We start from the raw sequence: 20,213 nt of genomic DNA on the forward strand, positions 1-20,213 counted from the left end.
TGAAAGTGCGTTTATTAAAGCTGGGGACAGTGAAACAAGGAAGTGCTTTGGATAGAAGAAGCAACAGGAGAGCCTTGCTGGTGCTCTGCTTTGGCTCCCTAGAAACATAGGAAAGGAGTGAGCCAACAAGGTGGGGCTGCTGCTAGCTCACTGGGAAGTGAAGGCCATAGTGACAGAAGTCAGCTGAAGGGGGGCAGTTTTTAGCTCACTGGGGAGTCAGAGAAAAGGGGGCCTTGGAGATAGGACGGGCCGTAAGCGGGGTAAGCCCAGGGCTAGCTGCTGCTGCCTGCGGCAAGTGTCCTGGGGACCCTTAGAGTTTAGGAGGAATTAAAAAGTTCGTGCTGGGGGAGGGGATGGGCGTGCTCTAGACAAGATCGTCCCCAGTCTTGGTCCTGAGGGTTTTTCTCTCTCTTCTGGAGGTAAGAATCTTAGGGGAGGGTTTCAGCACAATATTCATCAGCTTTCCAGGTGTTTTTTAATATGCTGATGCATCAAAAATGAGTGTATGGGAGGGGTTGGAATTATTCTTTGGTCTGCTTTACTGTTTTGCTTTTATCTTGGGTCTGTCTGGCTTTAATGGGGTTTTTGTTATTTGTTCCCCTGGTTTCATCTGTCCTTGGGTTAGCTGGCACAAATGGTATTAGTTGGCCTCTGTTCGCTATTCCCACCCCCTCCAACACACACACACACACACGCTGGCACAAATGGTATTAGCTGGTCTCTGTTCACTATTCCCACCCCCTCCAACACACACACACACACACACACACACACACACACACACACACACACACACCCCAGGGTGATTTAAGCTATTTATTCTCCGGTTAGGGTCGGGAGATATAAACCATTTTCTCTCAAGTGTCATTGGTTAGGTAAGATAAGGTCTTGTGATTCACCAGCTGGCTGGAAGTTTTTCAAATTGTTTGGCCTTGTTTAATTTTCTTGTCTCAGTTTCCCTATTCCACATGACCAGAACTTTTCCTAGTTCCTTACTATCCTGTCACACTCTGATTGAAATAATTTAAAAACCACTGTATTATCGAAAACTTCAATACATGCAAAAGTAGAAAAAAAAGTTATAATGAACCCCAAGTAATCACCATCTCCCAGCTCCACCAATTAACAATTTAGTGAACCTTGTATCCAACCTTCACCCCAACCCCAGATTATTATTATTTTTTTAATCCTCACTCAAGGACATTTTTTTCACTGCTTTTAGAGGGAGAAGAGGGGAGAGGGAGAGGGAGAGAGAGACATCTATCTATTGTCTCCAGAACACACCCTGACAGGGTATCCAACCACAACCTAGGTATGTGCCCTGACCAGGGATGGAACCAGCAACCTTTTGGTTTACGGGGCAACACTCCAACCAACTGAGCCAAACCGACCAGGGCCCATCACTGAATTATTCTGAAACAAACCCCAGATATTTTATCATTCTATAAATATGGTTTTAGTATATATATAACAAAGTGAGGTCTCTTAAAAAAATAAAAAAACAACTAACCACAACACCATTAGCACACTTAAAATCAACAATAATTATTTAGTATCCAATGGTCGGCTTCAAATTTCCCCCATTCTGATACAATTTTTTTCAGTTTGTTTGAATTAGGAGTCAGATAAAGTCCATACATTGCAATTATTTGACATGGCTTTTAAAAATTGACAGAAGAAACTGGGTCATTTGTCCTCTACAGTTTCTCACTGAATTTTGTGAATTGCATCTCCATGGTTTCAAATAGCACCTTCCTCTGATACCTGTACATTCTGTACACTGGTGTTGTCAGATTTGGAATGATTTCTTTTTTCGACACTACTTTCAGAGTATCATACTTCCATCAGGATTGGTTATCTGTTTGTCTTCAGATGAATCCAGTTGTCTTCATTTTTCATAATATTGGTAGCCATTGATGATTTTTGCTTAGATCTATTAATTTATTCAGAGTTGAACTATTTTTTTAGCAGATGGTTTCCTAATTTTCCCTTTACTATTTATAGAATGATTCATCTTTTCCCTTATTTGAAATTTATCTTTACCATATGCCAAATTTCCATGAGTATTTATTTCTAGACCTGCAGGTCTATGTCTTGGCTCAATCACACTTTACCTGTACCTTCATAATACGTTTAATATCTGAGAAGACTAACACCCTTCACTCCTGTTCATCTTTCAAAATTTCCTAACTAGTCTTGCTTCTTATTTTTCCAAATGAACTTTAAATATCAATTCATCTACTCCTCTCTCTCATCTCAAACAAAACAAAACAAAATACCTATTGGTATTTGTACGGAGACCACATTAAATTTATAGATTAACTTGATTTCTTTTTGTCAGTCATCCTATCCAGATCATAGGTTTCGTTTTTCATTTAATCTTTACAACAACTGTAAAAGGTAGGTGTATTATGATTATGATTATGATTATTATTTCCAACTTAGGAATGAAAGAATTATGTACCTTGCTCTGGGTCACACATACCATTCATTAGGTGTGGGAGCTGCCAGATTGGTCTGACTTGAATCTTCTGTCCCCAAAAAGAAACCCAGGGAGGGAGACAGCCAGCTCCTCTTTGTACCTTGCTAGTTAGTTAGTAACTGTCTGCCTCTGTCTGCCTTCAAAGCCCTTGGCTGTCATTCACCATGTCCTACTGCCTGTGCCTCTGTCTCTCTTGCATTGACAGTTCACCAGCAAAGCTAGGCCTTGAAATGAATAATGTAAGTTCAAGTGCTACACATGGAATTGAGACAGCTGGGAAGAGACTTCTGGAGGAAGGAAAACTCAAGGTAGATTTTGGACAGTCAGGCAGAATTTGGATGGGTGGAGAGGATGGGAAAGCACAACCAGCAAGAATTGGGTGAACCAATCTGACATCTAATTGGGAGGTAGTTAGGGCGATGATGGGAGTCCCTATCAGAGCTGAGGGATACAGAGGCTCTCTCTGTTCTGCCCATGAAAGGGCATTTTAATTGTCCCTGAATAATCTGCCTAACAGAGATTTGGGAGATGGATGTAAACTCAAAAAGGCTCATTTTCTTTCTACATGTGAGGGAATATTGCTATTGCAAGGGACTCAGGCAAAGCCCTTGCAGGAAGGGGCCAGGCAGCTGGTTTCATGGGCACAGAATGGGGTTACATGTGGGTCACTTAGCTTCCCCACAGCCTGTGGTGGGAACACAAATCTAAAGGATACAGAAAAGTGTTCCAGAGTCAACCTTGGTCAAAGTCCACTGCCGCCGTGGCCACGCAGCTACTTGTCCAAGGATATAGGGCTAATTCACCCATCCTTTTGGCACTTGGTGGTTAGATGAAAGGTTAGGTCTAACCTGGGCCCCCAAGACCCAGAGTGGATATCCCTTTGTCAAAGATAAAGCCAGACACTACAGAAAGTGGTAAGGACTGATTTTAACCAGTAATAACTATTGCAATAAGGAAGACAGACTGAATCAACCTGGACTTGTCCAGAGGTGACTGGGCATTTTGAAAGTAGAATGAGGGAGTAAAGGGAGGTGAGCAGGGGCTCAGCAGAGTCAGGAAGTGAAAAATTACAAAGGGTTGGTCAGTACAAATGCTGATTGGTGCAGCTGTGTCTGCTTGTTGGAAGTGATTGAGGTTAGGATTCTAACGTACCAGGAGACTTGGGAGACAGAGGTCCTTTCCTTTCTGAGGATTATATTTCAAGGGAATGGCTTTCAGGTCCTTGGGAAAGACACTCCTAAGTTGTAGGAGCTACATATACATCTCAAATGAACAGAGGAAGGAGTCACAATTATAAGCCCTTTTTAGTAAATACTCTAAGAAAGAGGTGGTCAGGAGCCTATCATCCGGTGTTGGCTAGAACAAATGGTAAATTCTTTTGACAGCCTTGAACTTTATCAGGCAGCACTTTAAAGGGGGCTAGGATCATCCTAGGGATATGGTCTTGAGTTGTTAGAAACTATGTTAAGTCTTTTAATGTAGGAGGAGGAGGGTGGATGAAATAATTTCTGCTGAGAATATAATCGTGAGGCCTATGGAAGAGGTCTCAGAGGAGCCTGGCTAAAAGGTTTGGTCAAGCAGAGAAGCTTTCTCACCTTACAGCTGAAGAGTCTGGGAAGGTGGCTGAGGGTGATGGTCACCAAGTTTCCCTTTCAGAGGACTGCAGCTCCCAGAACATCAGGACAGCAGGTGGTAAGGAGGGTCTACCTGGGCAGGTGTGAGAGTCACTGGCAGGTACTTGACTAGTCAGGATCCACCTCACCACCTCTCACCCCACCTCCGCCATCTCCGTTTTAGGTAAGAGCTCACCCAGAAGCAGCAGATTCTACCGAGCTGACTGTCAGAACTCAACCCAACAAACAGCAACAGAAGGGGTTCTCAAAGTGGTTCCCCAGCCCAGCAGCCTCAGCAGCCCCTGGGAACTTGCTAGAAATGAAATTTCTCAGGCCCACTCAGGAGCTGATGAAACAGAACCAGGGGGGTCAGCAACCTGTGTTTGAACAAGCTCTCCAGGAGAATCTGACACACCGCCAGTTTGAGAACCACTGACTTACTGGTCTTCCCTCTGCTAGAGGGGATGAAAGGGTGGAGGGTGAAACTGAGGGCGACCTGGAGCTTCCTCAAGGATTTGAGCTAGGCTTTAAAGTGGGGAAAGGAGAAAACATGGAAAAATATTTAAAATGTGTGTGTACTTGACCCTAAACAGGGAACTGCGGGCATCTAACAGAAAAAGAGATGAAGAGATGAGCCTGGAATGAGACGGTGCCCCAGCGGGTGGGCGCCCCAGCAAACCCACAGACACTAGGGCCCCCTTTCCCAGGTTGGGGAAACCCTACGCCCACGGAGCTCCTGGAGCTCTTTCTCCCCGGGCCTGGACGAAGCAGCCCAACCGCAGCTCTGGCTGCCAGAGCCCGGGAATGAAGCCAGGCTAGCCTCAGGTCGTAGCTCCTCGCGAGCTCGAATGGAAACGGTACCCAGGGTGCGGTTCGCGGGGCGGAGGCTTCTCCTTCAGCCAGGCTCGGCCGCAGCTGGCCACAGCCGCATCTCAGAGGCATCGTGGGCTAGTTCGCGCCTCCTGGGAATCCAGGTATTCAACACAGCCCGGGGCACCGCACAACCCACATCATAAGCTGGGAGCCCGGCTTTCCGGGAACCGAAGACTCCCCATCTCCCCCACTCCCGCCCCCCATCCCCTAATGAGCGGTACACCCCCAGAGCCCCGGCCTAACTACAAAACCCACAACCCTTGGGGCGCAGGCACGTTGTCTTTTGGGAGCAGTAGTCCTGTATGCGAGACGCCCCTATTGACTCTGCGGCAGCTGGACTCCACATCCCAGCATGCCCCTGCACGCGGGGGAGGAGGAGGGAGGGGAGAGACCGGAGGATGTGAATGGGGAGGGGGCACTCGCCCCCCTTTCCCCCCACCCTTCCCTTCAAGCCGGGCTGGGGTGGGGGGAGGGGCTGGGCTAAGGCGGCGGCAGCTGCTAGCTCCGGTAGGGCAGGGCCGGCAAGGGCGGGACTGGCCCGCTGCGGGCGAACCAGGGAGCGGCGGAGCTAACGGGTCTGATCGTCGGCGGCGGCAGCGGCGGCTTTCAGCCTGGGTGGAGGCGGCGGCAGGAGCGGCGAGCATGGCCCACGCGGCGCCCGGTGCTGACTGAGGTGCGCGGGCGGGATGAGGGCGGGCGGGATGCGAGACGCGGGACGCCCCGGGCCCTTCGCTGCTCCGAACCCTCTCTGCGCGGGCAGCTGGCTCGGCCCAGTGGCCCAGACCGGCCCGGTCCACCCTGGCAACTTCCCCCGGGTCGGGGCGCTGTGCTCCCCCATGCGGGCGTGGGTCCGCTTGCATTGGCCTCAGTCCCCATCTCCGCCTTCTGCTTCTGCACATCAAGCCGCTCCCAGCCCTCCAGGCGTGACTGCTCCACTCCTCGGTGGCAGCCCCCAGCCCCAGCCCCAGCCCCAGCCTTGGGAAGCACTCTCTGTCCCAGTCCGCATTTCTAGTCCACTACCCGGTTCTACCTCCAGCCCCACCGTTCGTGGCCTCTGCACTATCTGGAGACCCCTGTCCTGCTTTTCCTGGTCAGAGGCTGTCTTTGCATCATCAGCACCTCTCCTCTTTCCCCTTCCTGGCAGTACCCCTCTAGCCACCCACAACAGCCCAGTTCTCTTTGATAAGACCTAACAGCTTGACCGCCTTTCCACTTTGGAGAAATTGAGGCACAGCCCAAGCCTGGAACTTGGCTAAGGCCATGCCCATTCCTGTGGGGGCTGGCCTGAGCCCATCCCTCAGAATAGAAGAGTATTCCTTCCTTCCAACCCTTCCTCTGTGACTGGACCAAACTTCCCAGCTCCCTGCTGTAGCTCTGGGCTGATCTCACTTTAGTCTCCCCTTTAGCTTTCTACCACTTCTGTTCCACTGCTCCCCATCCTTCCCATGTCCCACCTCTGGCCCTCTCTGCCTGCATAGTCACCCACCCATTGCTTGTTTGCTCAAGTTAACCTTTCAATTTCTATTTCTTGCCAGCTGCATCCATTTCCCATTTTGCCCCTTGCTTTAGAGCTGCGTAAGGCACTGTAGAACAGTCTCAGGTGGTGTTAGGGGAAAGGGGAGAGAGGCGCTGGTGGCAGAAAGGAATCGGCAGCCTCTTTCAACCAAAGATGCCGAGGGGGGTTCAGGGGAACAGCCATTCCTAGCCAGGAACTCATACTCTCTTCTCGTCTTTGGGACAGTTGTCTAGGAGCTGGTTGGTGGTCCCTGTTCCTTCCTCTGATTATGGCTCTAAAGTCCCTTTGAGATGGAGGGAACCACCTATTTCGGAGATGGATTGGTGGCAATGGCGGCATAAGAGGAATCTGGGAGACCACAGCCCTAGGCCTCATCCTGCTTCAGCTGCTAACTTTAGAGGGGGTTGTGTTGTAGGTTCAGGGAAGGATGCCTGCCAGGTGCCTTGAGCTCTTTGTGGACGAAGACACAGTGTCTGTAGGTGTAGGCGGTGATGTCAAATTTAGTTGCAGTGTTTAGGATTTGAGGAACAGAGGGAACCAGGGCTCAGGGAGGTGGCACAGACTTATCGGTATAATTCAGTTTTTTGTTTTCTTGTCTTCCTTCAGCAGATTTGCCTTTGGGTTGTCTCTGTCTAGCCTAGTGCTGAGTTTCCCAGTGGGAAGTGGAGGGAGAAAGGGAAATCTGTGAGCCATCGGGAGGCTCTGGGCGTGTGTTGGGGTCCTGAATGAGCAATCGTGATCTGAACCAGATGGTTCCCTGCTTCAGCACCCCCCTCTCATCCCTCCCCCTTGGCTGAGATAGGATGCCTTTAACCTTGTAACTTGAGAATGGAGGAAGGGAGGCCAGGGGGCCAACTGTCTCTGTGTATGTTTGTGTCTGCATCTATACTCTCTCTCTCATGCAAGCTTGCCAGGGGCCTGTGGGAGTGACCGTGCCGGGAATGTATTGCCGTGATGTGCTGTGGCATGCTCACAGTTCTCTACAAACTTTAGGAGCCCCAGATAGGGCCACTTTCCAAGCCCCTAGGAATCATGGGGTGTGGCCTCATGGGAGCATTTTCCCACATGCCAAGCCTCTGGACCTGAGACACACCTTAGGGTAAGATTCACACTTAAAGCTACCTGTGGTTGAGGAGTCCAAGAGAACAGCATTGGCGGGTGTTCTCTTTCCCCCAGTCATGGCAGGAGAAGATCTGAGGGGTAGGGGTGTGGGGACACAGGTGGGAAACTGATTCCTTTGCCTTGTTCTATACCACCATCTTGCCTTGTGTATGTGTACTTGATTTTGGCCCTTACTAGATTGTGGAAGGTCTTCAAATGTGTCCTCATTTCTGGTCTTGCCTTGTGTATGTGTACTTGATTTTGGCCCTTACTAGATTGTGGAAGGTCTTCAAATGTGTCCTCATTTCTGGTCTTGCCTTGTGTATGTGTACTTGATTTTGGCCCTTACTAGATTGTGGAAGGTCTTCAAATGTGTCCTCATTTCTGGACTAACACAACTTGGCTTGGTCCTTAGCACATGGCAGGTATTCAGTAAATGTTTGAGGGTCTTATGGTTAAAGGTTTAGGACAGGATTCCTTATCCTGACCAGGTGCCAGAATCCCTTGGAGCACTATTTAAGGCACAGATTTCTGGGCCCCGCTCCAGTAGTTTTCTGATTCAGTCCATCTGGGTGGGGCCTAGAATTTGCATTTCAGCCCAGCTCCTCGGAGAGAACACTTTGAGAACCCCTGGTTTAGGGCCATCAGTAGTTGCTTCAGATTAATCCAGGCTGATGTAAGTTCTTAAGAGGGACTTGACTGTGTTCCACCTGTGTCCCCACCCAGTCTTATTCCTGCAGCTGTACTGGATTGGCTTTTTTCCTTTTATTCTCATGCTGCCCAGTGTTGGCTAGGTTAATGGTAGGGGTGACTTGAGGTTCCTGAGCGCCCAGTCCCATTGTAACCACATAGCAGACACTGCCCATAATTATTTGAAGGAAGGTTCCACAGAAGCAGGACATTTAAGATTTGGGGCTTTGGAAAAGGGGTGTGGACTGGGGGAAGCAGACACTGAACCAGGCCTTCATTTGCCCTGTCCTTGTCTCTCAGAGCAAGCAGTCTGGGGTACTTGCCAAGTCCTGCCATGGCTCCACATTGGACAGGAGGCCTAAGAATCTCTGAAATTTAGAAAAGTGGAAGAAATTCCTTACATTGTGCTTTTAATTTGTGAAGTATTTCCTACCTGTTATTTTTTGGGAGGTTTTTAAGGCAGATAGATAGACCCAGTTGGGTTACTGAGGAGCGGAGAGATGTACTCTGGGTCACACAGCAGGCCCCAGGACTCCTGACTCCAACCTTCTGATGGAGCATCTGCTAACTCAGTAGCTATAATAGCTGAAATAATGGCTGCTGCTCACTGAGCACTTACTACTAGCCAGACACCATGCTGGATGCCCTCACATGCTAGCCCATCAGATCCTCATAGCAGAAACATTGTGAGGTTGGCATTATTGTCACTATTTTGTAGATGAAGAACTGACACTTAGAGAACTTTGGAAACTTGCCCAAACTGAAGCAGCTAGTAAGTGGAGGACCTGGAATCCAAACTCAGGTCATCCTGATGGCACACCCCGTGGTGTTTGTCACTCACTGCCTGCCTTGTCCAGCAAACCTGCCATTGTGTTTTGGGTTGTCTGCCCCCAGAGCCTAGTGAATTTACTGAGCTTGGAATTGTGCTATGTGATGTGGAAGAGACATTGACCAAGTTATTGCCCTCTGGGTGGATGTTAAGACAAGTACACCAGGGGGAGGCAGAAGGGGCAGCCAGTGGCTTATAGGTCTGAAGGAGATAGATGTCATCCCCACAGAGGGTTCGGAAGAGGCCTCTAGGTTGGGCCCTGAACAGGCAGGTGAAGTTAGTGCCTGTGGGCTGAGAGGTGTGCAGGCCAACAGGTACAGAGTGGCCATCACAGCACTTTTAGGGAGTTTTCCCTTCTGTTTGGAACATAGGAGATATATTTCACAAAGCAATGGGAAGATCCTGTTTGGTTACAAGCAACAACTTGGCCAACTTTGACAGAAGAGGACTTCCTTGGAAGGCTATGGGAACTCCCAGAATCAGTGAGATGAGTCAGGACCCAGGTCCCCTTCAGGGTCTTAAGTTGGGTACACAGGTACCCAAGGCCAGCCTCTTCATGATATCACTATCACCAGGATAAATATGCTCCCTCTGTGCTCAGTAATTTTGTCACCACCACTTGAGATTCACATTCAACGGAGGAAATGCCTGGTTGGCCCAGCCTGGACCATGCTCCCCATCTTGGTCAGGGAAGGGCTGTTGGCATGGTAGGCAGTCCCCCAAGCATGTATCTGAAAACTAAAGTGCCCAGAAGAAGAGGAAATGGACACTGCAAAAGATCAGTCCAGAAATGTGCTAGATGAGGACTTGAACTGGCAAGTGGGAAAGGGAGTACTTAGCACTGACAAGTTTCTGAGCAGGCAGAGGGCAGACTGGCCACAGGGTATGGCTGGGTTAGAAGGGGACAAAAAAAGGAGGGAGGAATCAGAAAACTAGATAGGGTCCAAGTGAGACCTAATGAAAGCTGGAACTTGGCAGTAGAAATGGAAAAGAAAGGACTGATTCTAAAAAGATTGCGAAAGTAGGTATCGTCTGGAACACATACTTAATTGGCTGGGGTTTGACATTTTAGTGCCTGGGTGGTGGGGTTGCTTCCTTTAGGCTGAAATGGAGCGAGAAAAAGTTTACAAGAGAAGATGACGTGTCTGTGCTTCCGAGGAGCTGTGTGCAGGATGCTGAAGCCCATCCGGAAGCCTGATGAGCTCTTTCCTCCTGACTCCAAGCTGCCTGATGTTTGAGCTCTCAGCCCTGAGGAGGTGGCACCCAAAGCCCCAGGGGCCTTGTACTTCCGGAAAACAGCTGGGCCTTTGGAACCCAGGCTCAGCACACCTTCATCTCATATCACACTTCAGTCTGGGGTGGGCTTCCCCTTCCCTGTTCTCAGTTCCCATGCCCCAACTTCCCCTACCCCGTGTTATGTGTACCCAAGCCCTTGCCAACTAAAGGGCCTGGCCTGGCTCTGCGGGGACCTTGGTTTTCAGGTTTTCCTCCCTCTCTGCTCAGAATGCCTGTTGACAATAATTCCTTCCTAACTCTCAGGGCAAACACCTCCAAGTGACATTTCCCAAAAGCAGGGTTTGAACTTTGCTTGCTCTGTGGGGAAAACAAGCTTTACTTCCAGTTATGCCTTGCTCATCAGGGATGCCCGTGTGTGTCCCTAACCAGTCATTCTAGAATACTTCTTGGTGCTTATTTATAACTCATTACTGTAATTACAACATATTGTGTATTGAGCTTTTGTGGTGTCAGAGCAGATCTATCCTAAAGCTCCAGGGCACAGGCTGGCCTTTGGGCCACCCCAACTTTCTAGCTGAGAACCAGGGAAGTTTCCTCCTACAAGAATGGGAGGAAAGGCATAATATCCTCTCTGGAGTGGAAGAGGGAGGAGCTACTAAAGGGTAATTTATTCCCACAGTTTCTCAGAGGGAAGGTCCTCTTCCTGGCGTGAAGAGGACTGTTCCCTTCCATTCTAGCTGTTGGCATTCAAATATATGTGATATTTTGCCATCTGTGAATGCCGTGCATACTACCATATAAAATAAGGTGAACCGGGACGAGGGAAATCTAGAGAAAAATGTAATTTTTATTTTTATATCCATGCTAAATTGTTGTTTAACAATAATATTAAAACAAAACAAATAATTCTGGTATGGGATGTTGAAAAATATTCTCAACCCTGCTACTTCCTTGTTAGCAAATGAGGAATCCCAGAAAGGGTAACTGATTTCCCTGGCGCTGAGGTGGGAGGGGAGCCAGCTGTGCGTGGGTCTCCTATCTTGAGTGGCATTGTTCTCTGTCCTGTGGTCCTCTTTCTCTTCTCTTCTTGGATTATGGTCTTTGTTTGTTAGCATCCTTTTCCCTTTTCTGTCCTCTTCCTCTCTAGGATCAGGGCAGGAAACACACCGAGGGACACAGAAATCAGCCCCACTTCTGCATGGTTAGGGTGTGTTAGGGCCCCTCCTGCTCTCAAAAGTTTCAGGGCTCAAGAGAAGGCAGGGGGCCCTGTGGTGTCAGGGCATGACCCACGGACCCCAGAGGGCCCTCCTCACCCCCGCTCTATCCTTTTTCTACAGAGTGCTTCAGCTGTAAAGTCCAGGCACTGCGGGCAGGCAACAACCTCCCAGCTTGAGCAGATCCGCAGCCCCTGAGGAAGAAAATCAGCAACAAATGCAAATAACTAATAGGTCTAGAGGGAACTGCTCTGGTGAGGAAAAATCAAGTTATTTATTTGTGTGGCTGCGGGGAATTTAGAGGGGGAGCGAAGAGAGGAAGCCGAGAGGTGATTACAGGAAGAGGCACAGGTGAGGGAATTGGGGGGTGGAGTGGGGAAGCCCCCTGCCACTCCTGTCACCCCTGCAGCTTTCCTCTCCTCCTCCACTCCCAGTGCTGCCTTCCTTTGCAGACTTCCTTTGGGTTTCAAAGGGACATTAGAAGAAACTGGAATCTCCCCTCACCATAAGCAGAGCTCCCCACAGCCCTTCATTGCCACTCAGGTTTAGTTACCGACAAGATACCAATCATTTGATACTGATGGCGAACTGGAGCCAGAGGCAGGAGGAAATGAAAGTCTCTGTGCTGAGTCCTTTGGCTGTGCACGTGGAGAGCCGGCAGCCAAAGGGAAGGAGGCTGGGTGGATAAAGCAAGAGGGGAGAGAGCCTGTGAGTCCCTCCTTGTTCCTCTCTTTCTTGGGTTCTCTGGGGGAGGCGTGTGAGTGTGGGGATGCCAGGCTAAGAGGGAGTTTCCAGGGGTCGGCCTTTTCTCTGTTCCGTCCTGTCCCAGTGGGTTTAGTATTTCCCTGGATCCACGCCTGTCAAGCTTCTGGCTGGTTCCTGGGGCCTCCAGCATAGCTCATAGGCGACGCCAGGTACCCCAGGTAGGGGAGACAGGAAAGCCTGAAGGGGATGAGGAGAAGAATGAGGGCCCTGTTCAGGCTCTTCCAGTGTTGGGGAGCCAACACTGGCACTTCCTTAGATAGGAAGGTGAAATGGGGAGCAGGGTAAGCCATTTATGTCAAGGAGGTTTAGCTTAAGGCCAAAGTGGCAACTGTTCGATGAAGGAATTTCCTCAGTCCTTAAAAGCAATTCACAGCTTGACCCTAAAGCAGCTGTAGACAAACTTCTAGGATGAATGTGAGTTCTAATCTCCCACGTGGTATTTCCTGTACTTAACACAGAAGACACCTCACCTCCCTTCAAATCTGGGTGATGGATTTTAGAGGCTGTCTTCTTTCACACAGGCTGCCCATCCTGGACCAGACGGTGGGCCCACCCTGCCATTCATGCTATGCAAAACAGGGAGAGAAGCCAGCAGGTCCTCTGTTGGCAGTCAGTGAGGCCAAGGTGAGGTCTGGATTGGCAGAGGGCCCAAGGGACTCAGGGTGGGGCTGTTTGGCTCTTCCAAAGGGGAAGCAGCTTGTTTGATCAAGTGTCCCCTCAATGGTTTTTGTAGTCCAGGACCCAGTCTTCTTGGATGCATGCAGAGTTCCTGCTGCCTTAGCTACCCACAGTGGGCTTGGTGCTGTGTGACCCAGGGCAAGACACTGCCCTTCTCTGGGCCTCAGAGTCCTCATCTGTGAATACAGAATTGGAAGACTGGCTCCGGGATTTGCTCTCAAACCATAGTAGACCTGGCAGAGGAACACCATAATCTGAGAGGGGAGGTAGTGCTGAGGCCACAGGATTCCACAGTGTGGGCCTTTCTCCTTGGAAGCACTGATCTGCAGCCAGCCTGCTCTGCTACCTCTCTGGAGAACTTGGGCTCCCTGCAGCCAAGGAGCTGTCCCCTGTCCACCTATTGTCCTCAGCCCTTCAGCCCATGCTCTGGCTCTGTCCTGGGATCAGGCAGAAAAACCCATCTGGTCTCTCATTATACATCTCCCTTCCTATACTGGGGTGACTGTTTACAGGGTTTCCATTCTTTTATGCTCCCAATGTCCCTACCCACCCCTTATGCCCTGGACTCTGCTCTAGCCGGGTTTACCCCTGAAGCACAGGCTGAGCTCTGGAGGGCCCAGGTCATCAGCACAGATGCGTAGCAGGTCGCCCAAGGGTTGAGAACACAGCCAGAAGGGAATGCAGAAGCCTGAACTGCAAGGGCAGGGGGTAACTGGGGACCTTGAGGAGATGAGTTTGGGCAGAGCATAAGGTTTCTTGGATCATTTTCAAAGAAGGAGGGGCCAGATGGGATGTCTGGCCCAGAGATGGGCCCTAAGACCTGCCGTGGCAGGGAGGAAGGCGCAGGATTTCCTCCCTGGGCTGAGCTGGTCATACAGGATTGTGCTCACAAGAAGTGTGGGAAGGGTTGTTAATGACTGCTCTCCACAGGCTGCGGGCTGCCAAGGGTCAGCCTGATAAGAGGGAAGAGATAGACTCCTTGAGTTTTATCCTCCTGACAGCTGCCTTCTCTCTGCCAGCCCCACAGTCACTGACAGTCTATTGTGCTGCTCTTGTTCTGACCCCTTTCCTTCCTGAAATGCACAGGCCCTGGCTTCAGCCCAGCTGGGTTTCCCCTGCCTGCCCGCCAGCTCCCTGCCCATCTGTGGTCAGATGAGGCCTGTACTGGGGGAGGGTCAGCCAATTCTGAGCCTGGCTTCGGGGTGGAAAGCCATCTAGGGTGTGGCCAGGTTTCCGGGCAGAGCAGCGACTCCCAGACCTGTTTGGTCCATTTTGGTCTCAGGGTCACCCTGCTGCTCAGCCAGCCAGACCTGGAGCCACAGGGCATTTAGGGAGTTTCACCTTTTCCACAGAACATTGGGAGACCCAGCTGTTTTGCTAGGAAGAATGGGAATGGGGATCTGATAGAACTTGTGTGGGTCACTTTGGCCTCCCCGAGTAGAATGAATTGGAGGGGTCTCTGAAGTATCAATGGGGCTACTGTAGGTGAAGGGTGACAGTTCCTTGGTTAATGTGATGATGGTAGGCATGGAGAGAAGCAGAAAGATGAGAGATTTAGGTGGTAAAAACCAGGTGGACTTTGTAATAGGTTGCCTGAGCAAGGCTGAAGGAAGGAAGAAGCATGGATGACTCCCACATTTTGGGTTTTGAGGTATTTTTGGGTACCTCTGAGATAATCATCTGGGGGCAGCATCCAGAAATGAGTGGGATAGATAGATCTGGAGGTCAGGAGAGTGTAGGCATTTTTTGAAAAGCCAGGCACCACCATTCTTAAGAGGTTGAGAAATAGGTTTGGAAAGGGTTCTTTCTAAAATGCATTGCCACATGGTATGTAACCTAGGTTCTGACTTCCCATTGCATTCTATGTCCAGGGTCATCTCTTCCCTGACCACTTCAGCTGGTTCAGGGCCTGGCAAGGCAGCAAAAGACCTTGCCCTGTATAGTCTTCCCTGGGGCTGGGAGACTGATGGTGGGCATTGCTGACCCCAGGCCACCCAGAAAGGCTGAGCACAGTGGAGCCTCCCTCACTGTCTGCACATCTGGGTAGTGCCCCTGGTTAAAGAAGGACTTGGGTCCTGGCCAGAACTCAGCCATTGCTGGGAATCCCAGTACCACTTCTGTTCCTGTGGGCTTGTGGGCCTCTAACCTGGGTTGACCTATCAAGGATGGGGGTTTTAGGGACGAGTTTAGGGCAGCCCTTCTGTGTCAGATAGCAAGCGATACTGTCTTAAATAGCTTTTAAAAATTCTTTTAAGTGAAATGGGAAGTGGTTAGTATGTGTATAAGATTGTATCAGTTGGACTTCTTCAATTACAAAGGTCAAAAATCTAGAGTGCCCTTTGATAAAAGGGAACCTGTTGACTTGCACCAGAGAGGATTGCTGTCTACATACAGGGACAATGAGGGGCTCAAACAACACCCACCTCACCCTGCCTTTCTCCTTGGTGACACCATTCAGTTCCCATGTGGTAGAAGGTGCCTGCAGGCCTCCATCCTCTCAGCATCCCTTGCCAGGATTCCCGCAGGAGCTGTGGGTTCACTTGGAATTGGGTCCCCTGCCTAACTCTGAACCAAGTACCGGCTCTGGGTGCATTTAGTGCTCTTGTTGGCCAGGCCTGGGTTTTATGGCACAGAGATGGTTCCCAAAAGGAAAATGGGGTGTTGACCAATCTAAGGATGCCTTGTATTGAGGCAGCAGGCAGTGCACGGTGTACACTTGGGCCCTTGTAGACCTTTCCATGACTCCCAGCCTGACTTACAAGTCAGAAACACAAGTATAGACACACTAATAAGGATTTATTGCCATTTATTAATTTACCTTGTTAAAAACTAAATGCTAGAATGTAGAATGGAACTGAGAATCATTGAGTCATTCTATTTACAGGTCAGGAAGTGACGGTTGAGAAATTTGCCTGATGTGCTCAAACCTATAGATAGAAGAACTGAGAACAGAAGCCAGGTCACCTGACTTGCAGGCTGGGGGCTCCTTCCAGAATGAGGTGTGGCATCATTTAGGGAGGAGCCCCTTATGCACCCCAGCTGCCATCCACAAGAAGTCATTCATCTCCTGGACTTTAGGACAGAGAGCTGACATAGGCAGGTTACTGCAAATGGTCACTTCTTCGTGGTGGCCCAGGGCCACCTGCATGGCAGTTGGTGTTATGCAGGGGTCTGTCTGAGATGGGGAGACACTCACTGTGGCTTAACCTGTCCCAGTAAACAGAGGAAGCATTGGCCCTGCTCTGGCTGGCTTTGCCTGGTGCTGCCTCTGTCCCTTCCTGGTCTCTTCTACCTTGGCTTCTTGAATGCTTACTCCTGTGTTGTTTCCTGCTGGGGCCTGGATAAGGATGTAGCTCCAGGGCTGCTGTGCTTGCTGGATTATGTTGGAGTGTTTCCTGTTGGGGAGAGTTATGCCTCTCTGTCTTCTCCCTTGGAAGAGAATGCCCAGGACATTGGTGCTAGTTTCAGGTACAGACAGACAAATAGCAAGATTTTGGCCTTAGTTCCCATCACCTCCAATTTGTGAGGGTCCAGATATTTGACCCAGCTTGGCAGAGCCAGGAATGAAGTATTGTAGAAAGAGCTCTGGGTTTCGAGCCTCCAGTTTAGCAAGAGGAGACTTCAAGTTCAATCTGACACATGCTTCTTACCTTGGGTGGGTCACTCCCCTGGGCATGTGGACCAGAAACCTAAGGCTGTTCCTGTGAGGGGCTTCGGGCTATTTGAGAATCAGAGTTACATATAAACAAGTTTCTGCCCTGGCTGGTGTAGCTCAGTGGATTGAGCACAGGCCTGTGAACCAAAGGGTTGCTGGTTCGATTCCCAGTTAGGACACATGCCTGGGTTGCAGGCCAGGTCCCCGGTTGAAGGCATGTGAGAGGCAGCTACACATTGATGTTTCTCTCCCTCTTTTTCTCCCTCCCTTCCCCTCTCTCTAAAACTAAATATATAAAATCTTAAAAATAAACAAGTTGCTGGAGGTCCTGGAAGCTGGCAGGCAGTTCTCACCAGCTTCTAGGTGCCCAGGGAGTGAGGTGGGCTCTTCTGAGTATGGGACTAACTTCCTCTTTCATTCTGACCACCTATCTCCTCAGGCATATTTCTCCCTGCCCTTCAGATATTTGCTGACAGTCAGATCTTCTCTCCTGAACTGTCTGCCAGCCCAGACTGACCAGTGTGCTCTGTCTGGCCTTCCTGCTCAGCTCCCAGAGGTTCCCTGATCTGCCTTTGTCTGCCTGGGGCTGAGTTCTGAGTAATTACCCAGCCTGGACCAGACCTGCTCTCTTAGGCTTAGCCACATTGTCTGCTCTTGTCCCTGCCTCCTTCCTCTCGTGAGGCTGTGACTCGGTGGGACCTCGGGTGCACAGAGTTTTGCAGTCATTGTTTATTTCGTCCTGGCAAGGACTGTGAGATACATGGTGCAGACATTATCATGCTTATTTCACAGGTGGAGGACCTGAGGCCCAGAGCAGTAGGATTTGCCCAAAGACACAACTGTCAATAGCAGAGCAAGTCCTAGAATGGAGGTTCTCTGGGTTTAGTCCAGAGTTTGCTGTAAAATGTTAACTCATAGGCACATATTGGGTTGGGGATACCCCAGTCTCGCCAGGGAAGGCCAGGGGCTTGAAGGCAGGCCCTAGGTCACCCCTGCACAGCCCCAGTCCCACACAAGGCACCATCATGTTGGCCATCCCTGTGTAACCCCAAGATACATAATAAAGCTGGACAGCAGAGACTAGTCCTCAGGAACCATCATAATGGACCCTGGTCTGTGTATTTTTCCACTCCCTGTTTCGCCAAAGTTGACAACAATAATGCACATCATGCCAGATCATCTTAGCAGGGATCATATGTGACTTAGGCCAGCTCCGGGAGGATGAAACACTGAGGGGACTGGGAAGGGCTCCTCCCACTCACACACACACCATACTCACTCCCTCTCCCCTCTCCCCTGCCCCCTCCCCCTGAGGGTGTGGGTCAGAGGCAGTGCAAGGGGAAGGCTGCCTTTGTGCCTACTCATGGCAGCTGCTATTACCAGTTTCCAGAGTGGTGCAGCAGATTACCTAGCAACCTTTGGGATGGTTGCTCCTCCCAGGGACCCTGCCAGGGACCGTCCTGCAATATGATCAGCTCCTGAATGAAGAGGAAGATTGCTCAGCCAGAGCAAGGGATGAATGAAAGCAGGCGTGTGTTGGGCATGACCTGCCCTATAGCTGTGTTTTTCAATTCACCAGCTACCCGCTTTCTGCCTCCTGGAGATGAACATTAGTGACACAGGAAAAGCGGGGGCACAGGCCAGGAGTTGGAGCTGGAAGTTACTCAGCACTAGGCTGGGCATGGACTCAGGGCCTCTAACTGGAACTTCCAAGGTCTCTGTTGGAAAATTGACATCCAGAGGACACAGCAGTTGAGCAAAAGGGCTGACTCTGGGCTCCATCCTTTTACTTCACTTCTCTCTACCTTGACTCCTGGGGGAGAGAGGGGGCATTGCGTCCTTTTAATTTCCTGGTCCAAGCATGGATGCAGAAACCTTTGGGTTTCCATTAGCATAGCTGCCACAGGCTGACCTTTTCTAAAGACATGACTAAATATAAAAGAGGAACAAAAGAGAGCTAAAGATAGAGTGTATGAAGAATAAAAACAGTCTGGTACATGATACAGGTTATTGTTTCCAGAGTACTCTATCCACTAGAGATACCTCTGCACATAGAGTCTCTGGCCTCCTAGCACTGACCTATCTGCCTGTCTGGGTACCCCCAGGACACATAGCACCGTGAATCCTCTTCAGGACAGCTGATCCATCTTCTGACCAACTGCCTGTTCCACCTTCCTCTCTACCCAGGGCTCATTGGTTGGAGGGGGTGGTATGGCCCCTTCCCTAGGGCACATACGGGATCGGCACCTACATGACTGGTACCTTATTGGAGTGCCATTTGTTCTCGGTAATCCTTGTACTGGGAACCATCTCTTGACACAGTGCTCAAGCTCCAGCTTAGCCCACAAGATGCCATAGAAGGGCTGGTGGTTCTCCAACATTTGATTTTGGCAGAAATTGTACAAGTCTCCCCACCTGGTTTCTTCCTCCCACTGTCCACAAGAATAGAAACTAATAAGTTGGCCTGGTTGATGGAAGTTTTGGGGTGAGTTGGGGGAAAGGTTATTCTGTTTCTTTAAAAAACAAAAAGAACACTTTGAAGTCATCTAGTCTTGATGAAAGAAATAGATAAGAACCTGACCACAAAACCGAGTTTCCAGCCTGCTGCCCGCCTCTGCATCCTGTCTGGAGTGTGCGTGGCACTCAGGAGCCAAACAGGTCTCCACACTCCAAATTGCTGCCTGCCAGCACATGATGCTCCCATTTTCATACCAGTTGCTCAGATGAAGTCACAAAAAAATCAAAAGAGCCATCACTTCACAAGGAAGTGGGGAATAGAAAAAGGGAGGTTGTTGACAGTTACAGCCACTGTTCCTACCCTGCTAAAGTTGAAGCCCTGTAGAGAAATTTGCCCTGTGAGAAGTCGGCCTCTGCCTACAGCCCTCGCTGTCACTTTCATGGTATTGCCTGGTCCCAGAAGCTTTGGCACACAGTCCACCTGAGTGGCTTGCTTGGGCCATGAAGACTGAAAAGTTACAGCCAGGGGTCTTACCAGCCCAGTGGTGCATTACTAGGGGTGATGACAGCCAGCCTTGCTCTCAGCTGCCCCTTCATGTGAAGACTAGGCCTTGCTGAGTGAGCCAGGCTGCTCCTGACTTCTAGCTCCTGGGCTGGGAGAGGGGACGATCCCAGAACCAGGGATGTTGGACTCTGACGGAGGGACACTTTTGGACTCTTTTGTCCCAGAAGTTCTATCAGCTTTCTCGGGGCTGTAGCTTGTCCTGTGTGTCAGAGCTTTGGGCCAAGCCCACCCTAGTATATGCCCCCGGGAAGAACTGGGGTCTGCCATCTAGAATCCTGTTGGGTTGTATGTATGCAATGACTGTACAGACTCCAGTCCTACAGCCTTCCTACCAGTGATGCCATCAGTCACCTTGCTTCCAGGGTCCCTTTCTTGCAGGTTCACAGTCCTGGGGGTTGGGTTATGACCTCTCCCCTCACATTCTCTCCCTATCCTCCTTTCTCACAGAGGCTGTGAAGATAGATGCTAGAGTTTTAGGTTGAGTCCTTCAACTCTGGGTCTGGGCTAAGGCCTGGCTAGAGTTTTGAGTCACAGAGACT

The 20,213-nt window shown here is 50.1% G+C and overlaps 1 protein-coding gene across 3 annotated transcripts in view; it reads left to right on the forward strand.

Moving 5' to 3' along the window:
* The first annotated feature begins 5,398 nt into the window (after positions 1 to 5,398).
* The window catches only part of ST3GAL2 (ST3 beta-galactoside alpha-2,3-sialyltransferase 2), a 43,311-nt gene continuing 28,496 nt past the window's right edge, over positions 5,399 to 20,213 (forward strand). For 2 of the 3 annotated variants that reach the window (XM_090259658.1, XM_090259657.1), the window contains exon 1: positions 5,399 to 5,641. The gene's annotated coding sequence lies outside the window, so the exon portion shown is untranslated. Of the gene's footprint in view, positions 5,642 to 11,681; positions 11,809 to 20,213 lie in introns of those variants that run through there. The other variant, XM_090259659.1, reaches the window with a different exon arrangement.

The sequence above is a fragment of the Furipterus horrens genome, unplaced genomic scaffold (genome assembly GCF_987537825.1).
Source record: "Furipterus horrens unplaced genomic scaffold, mFurHor1.1.pri manual_scaffold_13, whole genome shotgun sequence".
NCBI classification, from domain to species: Eukaryota; Metazoa; Chordata; class Mammalia; order Chiroptera; family Furipteridae; genus Furipterus; species Furipterus horrens.